Here is a 12,169-nt window from a genome sequence, read left to right on the forward strand (position 1 = left end):
AATTATATAATTTATATATATTATACATAGCTAATCTATTTTATATATATTATATACATTTAGTGGGTATAATTTTTTCTTCTTACCTTTCTTGGGCCCCTGAAAATCTCAAAACTTCTAGGTATTCTTCCTAGTTCCTAAAAATGGTAAAATGGTTCTGATTTTTGTTTAATGTTTTGAGTTAGAGAAATGCTGGTTGATTCAGTGCTAAATATATTTTATAAAACATAATGAAGACAAAATTCTACACTGGAATAATGACTGCTGTAATAGGAAAAACACTCTTGTGTATCTCTTTTCTATCACCCACACCGAACACTTCACTTCTGACACTTCTGGTAATCATATGTGTGGCCCAAACCAAGCAAATTTCTGCAACACCAACAGGGTGTCCTACAATTCAATTCAATTCGTTTTTTTTTTTTTTTTGAGTTGATATACCTTTATTTTTTTAACTTTTTGTTTTATATTGAAGTATATCCGATTAACAATGTTGTGAAAGTTTCATGTGAACAGCAAAGGGACTCGACCATATATAAACATGTATCCTTTCTTCCCCAAACTTCCCTCCCATCCAGGCTTCCACATAACACTGAGCAGAGTTTCCTGTGCTATACAGTAGGTCCTTGTTGGTTATCCATTTAAAATACAGCAGTGTGTACATGTCAGTCCCAAACTCCCTAACTATTCCTACAATTCAATTCTGACACTGAGTTCGTTCAGACCACACAGTTTAAGAGCTCAGTCCCACAAGACTTTCCTCCACGTCAGATGCCAATTGCAAGTAGTAAGTCCCCAGGTTACCCAAATCTTCTGTCAGACTTGGCTACAAATCGGATGTTCTCATGACTGCCCTCCTTGGGTTTGATCATTTGCTAAAAAAGTTCACAGAACTCAGGGAAACACTTACTTACATTTACAAGTTTATTATATAGTAAAGGATAGATAAAGGGTATAGGAGGACAGTCAGGCGAAGAAGTACATGGGCAAGGTTTGGAAGGGTCTTGAAAGCAGGGGGTTTTGTTGGGTTGTACCACTCTCCCAGTTCGCGGATGTGTTCACCAACCTGGAAGCTCTCAAACCCTGTAGTACAGGATTTGAATTTTTATGGAGGCTTCATCACATAGGTATTAACTCAATCTCCAGGCCCTCTCCCCTTCTCAGAGTACAGAGGGTGGGACTGAAAGTTCCAAGTTTCTAATCATGGCTTGGTTTTTCTGGTAACCAGCTCCAACCAGGAGCCCACCTAGAGTCACCTCATTACAACAAAGACATTCCAATCATCCAGGAAATTCCAAGGAATTTAGGAGTTTGGTGTCAGATGCTCCTGTCTCTCAGGAAATTACAAAGGTTTTAGGAGCTCTGTGTCAGGAATTGGGGCCAAAGACTAAATGTCAGGACAAAAGATTATCCTAGCACCAATATTTACAAGGATTGTAGGAGCTCTGTATAAGGAACCAGGGGCAGATATATAGATATAGATATAGATATATCATAAGATGTATATTGAAATAATAAGTATAAATATATTTCTTATTATTTCATACTGTGATGTTACAAATCTTCAGTGTCAAAAATGGTACAGAATACACCAAGAAAATTCACATTAAAGAAGAAAACTTTTAAACTTTAAGGACATTTTGATGTCAACGAAATTGTAATAACAGAATATGAGTGCATCTTTCACTATTTTAATTTAAAAAAAATTTTTGGCCACACTGCACAGCAGGTGGGATATTATTTCCCTGACCAGGGATCGAACCTGCACCCCCTGCATTGGAAGTGTGGAGTCTTAACCACTGGACTGCCAGGGAAATCCCAACTATTTTTAAAAATAGGGACAACTCACACTAGAACTTAGTTTTCTTTACCACCTTCTAAACTGAGAAATGAATACAGCAGGAGGTATATTTGTTGTTGTAACAAAGCACATCTTATTTAAATTTAATAAATTAGTGAGAAATTGTCCATGTGGAATTTATTTTATTCATCACTTTTGATTTTTTCCAAGGCCTACAGAGAGGATAAAAACATATATATATATATTTCTGTCATGGCACTGGTTTCCTACAACCATTCTTGGGGGTAGAGAATGACAGCCACAGCTTTTATTTCTTGTTGCCGGAAACCACAATAAATTCTAAAGACATGTCCATGGTTTAAAGGCTTCTATAGAATGACTGATTGTGTGTCTATAATTGACATTTGTATTACCAGAGAGAATTCCCCTACTTCAGAGAAATGGTTGTAGCATTCAATGTGTTTCCGAAGAGAATTTAGAAAACTTCTCAAGAGCTGAAACTCTCTTAAGATTTTCTACCTTTAGGATAGCAAGATGTTTTTGAGTAACTTAATTTTTTAAATTTAACTTTCAAATAGAGTTGTCACCTAGTTCATTGGCCCCAAGTTATGTGTTACATTTCTTTTTGCTTGAAGTCTAAACGAATTATATGCATCCTCAGAAAGCCAGTGACCCTGGAATAATAATCCCTAAGAGTACAGCCTTATGCTCCAAAGTAATATCCATCAAAAATGCATTAGATATTCTTCTATTTTACAAGAAGTGTTGTATGTGATCACATCAAATAAAAGGCTCTACTAGGAAAGACATTCTGGTTTATATTTACTTTCTCTCATCAGACTAATACTAACAACCAGTGTGGAATATTTTTTTAAAACATTTTTATTTATAAATAAATTTTATCTTTTATTTTCCTGTTATAAGATTTATACGGGGCTTCCCTGGTGGCACAGTGGTTTAGAGTCTGCCTGCCAGTGCAGGGAATACAGGTTCGAGCCCTGGTCTGGGAAGATCCCACATGCCGCGGAGCAACTGGGCCCGTGAGCCACAATTGCTGAGCCTGCGCGTCTGGAGCCTGTGCTCCGCAACAAGAGAGGCCGCGATAGTGAGAGGCCCGCACACCGCGATGAAGAGTGGCCTCCGCTTGCCACAACTAGAGAAAGCCCTCGCACAGAAACGAAGACCCAACACAGCCATAAATTAATTAATTAATTAATTTAAAAAATATATATATATATTAAAAAAAAGAAAAAAAAAGATTTATACGTGCATATAATAGAAAGGGGAAAAATAACAGCAACAATGCCAAAAATCACCCATGGCCTCATACTATGGAAATACCTACTATAGATTTTTTTATATTCTCCTAATCTTTTCCTATGACTAATTATTTTAGGTTTAAGAGCCATAATCACACTGTATGTAAGATTTTGCATTCTTTATTTAGTAAATTACTATATTATCCTCTAAAAATTTTTCTATAGACTCTTGAACATTATCTTTTCGATTTTTGCCTCATACCTGGGAAAGAGAGTGAGACAGGGAAACAGATACATAGAATGCCAAAGACTGTCTCATTAAAGAATAATCAAAAGAAAGAGTAACAGAAAGACAATAAAACTGAAGTTTTCAACTCCTGGAGATGCTGCTCTGTATCCTTGTCAGCATCCAAATACATCACTCCTCGACATTCCATCAAAATATAAAATAAATAAAACAAAAATTTCTGTGGTTGTGATGAACACACTCTAAAAGTTCCTTCAGTTATTCCCATCTCTGTGTACTCATGCTCCTTGTTCGATGTGGGTAAGACCCTGTAACTTATGTCTAACCAATGGAATATGGCAAAAGTTATGGAATATCCCTCTGTGATTATATTATTTAAGACCATAACAACTGCCTTTCAAAGAACTTTGCCCCTTATTGTTTTTCAGGAAGCAAGTGGCCATTTTGCTAGATCCACAGGGCAAGAAACTGAGAGCAGCCTCTTGCTGATAGCCAGAAAGAAACTGAAGGTCTCAACCCAACGGCTGACAAGGAATTGAATACCACCAACCACATGAGCTTGGAGGTAAATCCTTCCCCAGTTAAAACTTCAGGTGAGAACCCAGCCCTTGCTGAACGTCAGCCTTGTGGAAGGCCCAGTTAAGTTGTGCTCCTGACCCACAGAAACTGTGAGATTATATATGTGTATTGTTTTAAACTGTTAGATTTGTAGTAGTATTGTCATGTATGTAAGTAATATGGTGTTAGCAACTATGTTTCAGACACATGCTAAAGGAATAGGAGATAAATCAAGTCTGTATTTTAAGGGCTTTCACACTTGCTTTGTATGAAAATTATTTAAAACAATCTAAGTTCTAAAATTTAATGCAAAGTTCTGGTGAGGAAAAAAAAGGGAAAAGATGGATGGTTTTGTCTGTATATCGAGGATGCCTTCAAAGAGATGGATCTTGAAAAACAAATAAGAGTCAAATGAACAGAGAAGAGTGAGAAGAACCTTTGGATGTCTGTCAAATGAAAATAGACTGACACGAGATCAATTTATCCTATAGATCAAAGAGAAACACCGATCAATAAGTAATTTGGTCTTAATGGGAGGACATTTATGGTGGCAGGGAATAGGGAATTGTATCATGTGATGAAAAGTAACATTGCATAAAATCAGCATTATTTACATTTTTTCAGAATTTTTCTTTCTTTTTCTTTAACTATCCCTCAAAACTACCAACACTAAACACTTGTGTGTGGGTACACACATATATACACACATACACACAAACATAAAAACACACACATGCACACACATGAGTATTCCTCTTAACTCTACTTTCTGAATGTGCATAAGAATACAAAGCATCAGTTTTCCAGGGGACTGTCTTGATGCCTCTAAGGTAGAATATGTGATGATTGGGAATCATGGCAGGAGATAAGGTAGGATAGTAGGATGAGAATGTCTCTTCCTCCCTTTCTAGAAGTTTGAGCTCAATCTGCAGAAATTGAAAGTCCAAGCCTTGATAACTAATTAGAAGATACTTCCTGTTCTTACCAATATGTTTCTAGATTTATATATTTCTGATATGGCAACAACATCATTATTAAGGAAAGCAAAAAGTGGAAGCCCATAGTAGATTGACACTGAGAGACTAATTATCTCAGCTGCTGTTGAAAGCTTATCAATTAAACCTCTCTAAAGTTAATGAAGTAGTGGAATTTATTTATTTATTTATTTTCTGTTTGGATTTGCCTAATGAAAAAATGGCATTTGCATAGGGATTACTTTCCTACAAGTGCCCTCTCCTAATACCATACCATGTGCAATCTTGCCTATCAAGACAAAAATATGCTTTTAGGCAAAAAATTGATCTCAATGTCTCATGTTTATTTCCTGAAAAAAGCAAAGAGTGATGAAATATTTAACCTGTGGGAGCCTCTCAATTTTGAAGAACAAAAAACTCTGAAGGAAAAAATAGAAGAAATGAAAATTGTTTCTATTTTTCTTGGTTATCTTTTAAATGATATATATACTCATTTACAATTTAACTCGAAGGAATTACATTCTTAACCAATTCTTTCATCAAATTCATAGAGAGATTTGAATTACATTGTTTATACATTTTAGGCTGGTGAATGAGTAAGACACAATTTGAAATCATATGTATCTGTAGGCATTAAAAAGAAATTATTAAAGAATAATTCTTAACCTGGAGTCAATGAATGTGCTCTTTTATTTGTCAGCCCCTCCTAAAATAAGTCAGGACTGGAGGTGTGGTTTTCTCAGTGGAGAAAACATATAAAGAATCTCTGCTCTTGCCCTTTCATCTGGGTAACATTTCACTGCATCCCATTTTGCCTCATATTGACTATGTAATCAACTGGTTTCCTGATTTAGAAAACAATGATGTATTTGTTCAGTTTTCAGTAAACCTTTTTCTGTAGAAACTGCACACTCCAACAGTCATGATTGTACTCTACCACCTTGCCTGCTGCCTTGGCTACAGTTGTTTGGACCAGTGTGGGCACCTGCTTCCAATTGGTACAATTCTTATTATTTTTCTAGCTGGAATTTGGTATAGGGACTAAGAGATTTGTAGTCAGTCTGCTTAGATCAAGGAAATGAATTAAATGTAAACTGTAAAATACAGGAAGCCAGTATTCCTGATATGTACATGAAGAATCAGAGTGAAAAATCATGCAAGAAAAGAAGAATAAATCAAACAGTGGAGAGATGAAAAGATGAGAGATAGAGAAGGATGACTATTTGGGTTTCTGATGACCTTCTCATTATTAGTTTCAATCATGCCTTTTGTTTCCATGAAATAACTAAGGTTTCATCAAGTACATTTAATTATTTTGCTTAAGTAACTTCAGTAGCTTTCTGTTAATTACAATTCACTCATGACTAAAACATTTCCTAGGTCTCCTTCACATGAAAAAATGTTCCCATATCAGACTAATAAAATAAATTTTTGGAAACGAAATGGAAGTCTCAATGTGCATTATTAATATTATAGATAGATGATAGATTGATTGATAGGTAGAGATAGATTTAAGCTTATGCTCTAACCAATTGAATTAATTTTGATCCTTCAACCAAATATATTATCTTTATTTATGTTTGTAATTCAACAAACATTGTAAGCCTTCTGCACCACACTACTGGAAATATCCCTGAGTTATCAACAGTCTCTTAATCAATAGTTTTCTGGTATGTTTTACTTCATCTTCAGTCATGAAGACCACATCCTTAAGGTTCATATACATATATATATGTATATATACACACATACACATAATCTATACCTATACCTATATCTATTAGAAATTTTATAGACGTTGATGAAATTCTTGCTAAAACACAGATGTATCAGGCCAATAGTGTTCCCTTGGTAAAATGATTTTAAGAAAGGGGAACAATGTTGGTTTAGCATAACGTATTTAGGTGAATTTGTCTTTGTATTTTTCATTTATGGATCTCTCTTCTTTTTGTTGTTAAGCCTCTCTTTTATTCCACCACAAATGCCTTTATGTACTTACTGACTTTCTATATATGTTCTAAAAACCCTTCAAAATATGTTTTGATCTGTTTTTTTCTCCAGCAAGTTCAGTCTTATTAGGAAAACAGGTGAGAGGTTGGTAAAATTCCCACTGTCAGACATGGACATCATGGCTCCATGTACAGGGACATTACACAGAGGAAACGACACTTTTCTTCAGCAGCCTTTGGATTTCAGGACACAACGTGGGGCTATGGTAATGGTTAGTGCATGTCCGCACAGCTATGGTGACTGCATTCAGACAAGGAGTTCCACGGTGTCTGAGCAGAGACTAGCTTTGCCAACGTTCATTAAACCATCCTGGATCTTTGCCAGCAAGGCTTTTGAATACAAACTTGTTTCCCCTTTTTTGCAGCTTCCAAACTTCATGAGACTTTTATCATTTGCTCCAGGCTTACTGCAGGAACTTCCTAGCACATCCTATTGCCTTCAGTCACTCTTTTTCTTGGGAAAGTAGCACATTGTCTAATCTTCTTCAAAACTTATGTCTTAATATTTATCACTACTTAGTATATATTCCTAGCTCTTACTATATAAAGTTAAAAAATGCGCTCTATGAAATTTCTTTATCTTCTAACCTATTTGTTCCATGACAGTATTTTTATGATTGTTTTTCTACTCCCTCTACAGCCATTTCCCAGATTTATCATGCTAGCTCAGTTTCTCTGATAATATTTCACCTAGCTGGAAATTCTACATCACACCAATCTGACAACTTTCAGTTTTCACTACTTACTATTTGTCAAAACTGTATACTTAGTGCTTTTCATATATCGTCTTGCTTAACCCTTAAAACCCAATGCAGCATACATTGTTGTTCACATGTTTCAAATGAGAAGATAGGTATTTCTCCCAAGGTCACACAGTTGATTTATGATGGGTTAGGATATGAAGGATCTCTGTGCTCTGGAAACTACATTTGTGATGATTATCCCCAAAGACTTGTCTTCATTTCTCTGTGATCTTTTTTTCATAACTTGAATTGCACTAGTTTCTGTTTACCCTCTGATTAATGACTTTTCTATATTGATTTAAAACGCCCTGTCCACCTAAAATGCATTTGAGACACTGCTCATTTTTGGTTGAGTTCCACAATATTTTACTGAATATATAATTTAGGCTAGCAGAGAGACTCAGTAATGAGGGAAACATTCTTTCTTTCTAGAAGCTTAGTGTAGCAGAGAATATATACACCTGAAGAAAAACAGTTAAACCCTTGTCCTTAATTTTTGTAATTTGGGATAAAATATGAGGTCAGCTAAGAATGGAGTGGGCTGCATTAGGGAGAGTCTTAAAGGAGATCTCTCCTGGCCCTAAGTAGCTCAGTAAGATGAGCATTTAGTATATTTCAGTGCCTTGGAAATATTCTGAGAATAAATGAAATAATGTGTAGGAAGTTTCTGCTTTGGAAAAAGGCAGTTCAGCATGTCTGTAAATAGGGAGCAATGTAGAATTCAATTTCAGAGACTGCTTTTCACCAGCTTAATCTTAGTATGCAACTATAGATATACTTTTGTATCCCATGGTCAGGCTATGGTAACTAGTAAAAAAATCATAATTGTTGTCACAAGTGGTAATGATTTGTGTTTGTGATTGAGACATGTTTTCACTAACCTGCACTTTGGACATGGAAAACAGTACCCTTATACATAAACATGCAGGCAGTACAATTTTATAATAGGCTGGATGCTTAAAATGAAAATGAAAAGATTCTACATTTTAAAAGTTATAATTCAAAAGGGTTCACAATGCTTGTTAACAAAGCATTTTCTGTGTAGCACCCACTCTGACCTTCCTTGGTGTCAGGTTGAATGTGATATATCAAAAAGAACAATCTGCTTCTGCCTTTAGGGGATTTTCACCTCAATAAGGCAAAACCATTATACAAATCCTTTCCCCTTTCGTAAAATGTGTTGGATGAAACTGACAAATATATTTGCTTTTTTCATACATTGACTCATTTATTTGTCGGCATAAGATAATATCCAGAGTTCTACCCATTCCACATGACTTTGGCACCTGAATGTATGAGAGATGGTGGGACTGACTTCACGAATAGCATGGAAACAATTATGAACAGAACTGAGGAATGAGCCATCAAGAAAGCCCAAGAAGGAAAGTAGGAGAGAGGAAGAATAGCGCTGGGCAAAACTGATTAGTGAAACATAAACAGTAGTGTCAGAGAAGCATGGACTATCTGAGTATCCTGAAGATGAAGTTGATTAGTGAAGGCTCTAGAATCTGAGAATAATTGCTTTAAATTTACCAGGGTGTCTGAGAGTTTTGTGAAGAGTAATGTCTTATCCGAAGGAAGAGATGAGAAAAAGCATTTTGAAAGCATTTTTGAATTAATATTTTTTTTCCCTCAGATTTATACCCAGGTATAGAATTACTGGATCATATGGTAGTTCTATCTTTAGTTTTTTGAGGAAACTCCATACTGTTTTCTATTGTGGCTGTACCAATTTCCATTCCCACCAACAGTGTACAAAGCTTTCCTTTTCTCCACATTCTTGCCAACATTTGCTATTTGTGATCTTTTTGATGATAACCATTCAGACAGGTGTGAGGTGACATCTTGTGCTTTTGATTTGCATTTCTCTGATGATTAGTAATGTTGAACATATTTCATATGCCTGCTGGTCATCTGTATATCTTCTTGCAAAAACACCTATTCAGGTCTTCTGCCCATTTTTAATCAGTTGTTTGTTTTTTTGATGTTGAATTGTTTGAGGTGTTTATATATTTTGGATATTAACCCCTTGGTGGTCATATCATTTGCAAATATTTTCTTCCATTCTGTAAGTTGCCTTTTCATTTTGTTTTCTTTGATGGGCAAAAACTTTTAAGTTTAACTGGGTCCCATTTTTGAAATTTTTGTTTTTAGTTCCTTTGCTTTTGGAAATGGATTTTTAAAAATTGCTACAATTTATGTCAAAGAATATTCTGCCTATGTTCTCTTCTAGGAGTTTTATGTTTTCTAGTCTTACATTTATGTTTTTAATTCATCTTGAGTTTATTTTTGTATATGGTGTGAGGAAATGTTCTAATCTCTTTCTTTTACATGTAGCTGTTCAGTTTTCACAGCACCTCTTTTTGAAGAAATAGTCTTTTATCTATTGTTTATTCTTGCCTGCTTTGTTTTAATTGATTAATTGACCCCAGGTGTGTGGGTTTATTTATGGGTTCTCTATTCTGTTCCATTGATCAATGTGTCTGTTTTTTGTGCCAGTACCATACTGTTTTGATGTCTGTAGCTTTGTAGTATAGTCTGAAGTCTGGGAGGGTGATAACTCTAACTTTGTTTTTTTTTCTTAGAATTGCTTTGGCAATTCAGGGTCTTTTGTGTTTCCATATAAAATTTAGGGTTATTTGTTCTAGTTCTGTGAAAAATGACATTTGCATTTTGATATAGATTGCATTAAATCTGTAGATTGCTTTGGGTAAAATGACCATTTTAACAATATTAATTTTTCTAATTCAAGAGCAGAGGATATCTTTCCACTTCGTTGTATCATCTTCAGTTTCCTTCATCAATGTTTCATGGTTTCCAGAGCATAGGTCTTTTACCTCTTTGGTTAAGTTTATTCCTAGGTATTTTATCCTTTTTGATACAGTTTAAAAATGGATTTTTTAAAAATTCTGTTTCTGATACTTTATTATTACTGTGTATAAAAAAGCAACAGATTTCTATATATTGATCTTGTACCCTGCAACATTGATAAATTCATTTCTTAATCTAAATTTTTGGTGGAGACTTTAGGGTTTTCTCTATGTAGTATCATGTCATCTGCAAATAATGACAGTTTTAATTCTTCCTTCCAGCTTGGATTCCATTTCTTTCTTTTCCTTGTCTGATTTCTGTGGCTAGGACTTCTAATACTGTGTTAAATAGAAATGGTGAGAGTGGGCATCCTTGCCTTGTTCCTGATTTAGAGGAAAGGATTCCAGCTTTTCACCAATAAGTATGATGCTGGCTGTGGGTTCATCATAAGTGGCCTTTATTATGTTGAGATATGTTCCCTATGTACCCACTTTGATGAGAGTTTTTATCATGAATGGGTGTTGAATTCTGTGAAATTTTTTTTCTGTATCTATTGGGATGATCATGTGATATTTATCCTTCTTGTTGTTAATGTAATATATCACATTGATTGATATGTGAATATTAAACCATCCTTATATCCCTGGAATAATTCCAACTTGATCATGGTGTGTGATTCTTTTTATATATTGTTGGATTCAGTTTGTTAATTTTTTGTTGCGGATTCTTACATATATATGCATTAAAGATATTGGCCTGTAATTTTCTTTTTTGTAGTATCTTTGTCTAGTTTTGGTATCAGGGTAATGGTGACATCATAGAATGAATTTGGGAGTGTTCCATCCTCATCAATTTTTTGGATTAGTTTGAGAAAGATAGGTATTAGCTCTTCTTTACATGTTTGGTAGAATTCCCCTGTGAAGCTGTCAGTCCTGGATTTTTGTTTGGATGGAGTATTTTTACTACAAATCCCATATCACTACTAGTGATCAGTCTGTTCAGATTGTCTATTTCTTCTTGATTCAGTCTTGGCAAATTGTATGTTTCTAGAAATTTGTCCATTTCCTCTAGGTTGTCCAATTTGTTGGCATAAAACTGTTAGTAGTATTCTCTTATGATTTTTCTGTGTCTCTGTGGTATCAGTTGTTATTTTTCCTCTTTCATTTCTTATTGTTTATTTGAGTCCTCTCTCTTTTCTCCTTGGTGAGTCTGGCTAAAGGTTCATCAATTTTTCTTTCTATAATTGATTTCTAGTTTCATACCATTGTGGTCAGAAAAAAATGCTTGATACAATTTCTATCCTCTTAAATTTGTTGACACTTGTTTTGTGGCCTAGCATGTGATCTATCCTGGAGTACATTCCATGTGCACTTGAAAAGTGCTCTTTTATCCAATCAGACACACTATGTCTTTTGCTTAGTGCATTTAGTCCATTGACATTTAAAGTAATTATTGATTACTTGTTTTCTGGTTGATTTTGTAGTTCTCTGTTCATTTCTTCTTTTTGTTTCTTCCCTTGTGTGTAATTATTTTCCTTAGTAGTATGCTTGTATTCCTTTCTTTTTGGTTTTGTGTATCTATTGTATGTTTTTGATTTGTGGTTACCATGTGGTTTGTATATGTTGACATATAACTACTTGGTTTAAACTGGTAATCATTTAAGTTCAAACACATTCTAAAAGATCTATATTTTGTCACACCCCCCACAACATTTTGTGTTTTTGACCTAATATTTTATATCTTCATCTTTAACCCTTAACTATTTAT

At 34.7% G+C, this 12,169-nt stretch overlaps 1 long non-coding RNA gene across 1 annotated transcript in view; it reads left to right on the forward strand.

The window, feature by feature from the left end:
- The window catches only part of LOC309666652, a 119,539-nt gene that overhangs the window by 94,870 nt on the left and 12,500 nt on the right, over nt 1-12,169 (forward strand). The window contains exon 4 of the long non-coding RNA XR_014267190.1: nt 3,736-3,872. This is a non-coding gene — a long non-coding RNA (uncharacterized lncRNA). The remainder of the gene's footprint in view (nt 1-3,735; nt 3,873-12,169) is intronic.

This window comes from Balaenoptera physalus, assembly GCF_965194825.1.
Source record: "Balaenoptera physalus genome assembly, chromosome: 9".
NCBI classification, from domain to species: Eukaryota; Metazoa; Chordata; class Mammalia; order Artiodactyla; family Balaenopteridae; genus Balaenoptera; species Balaenoptera physalus.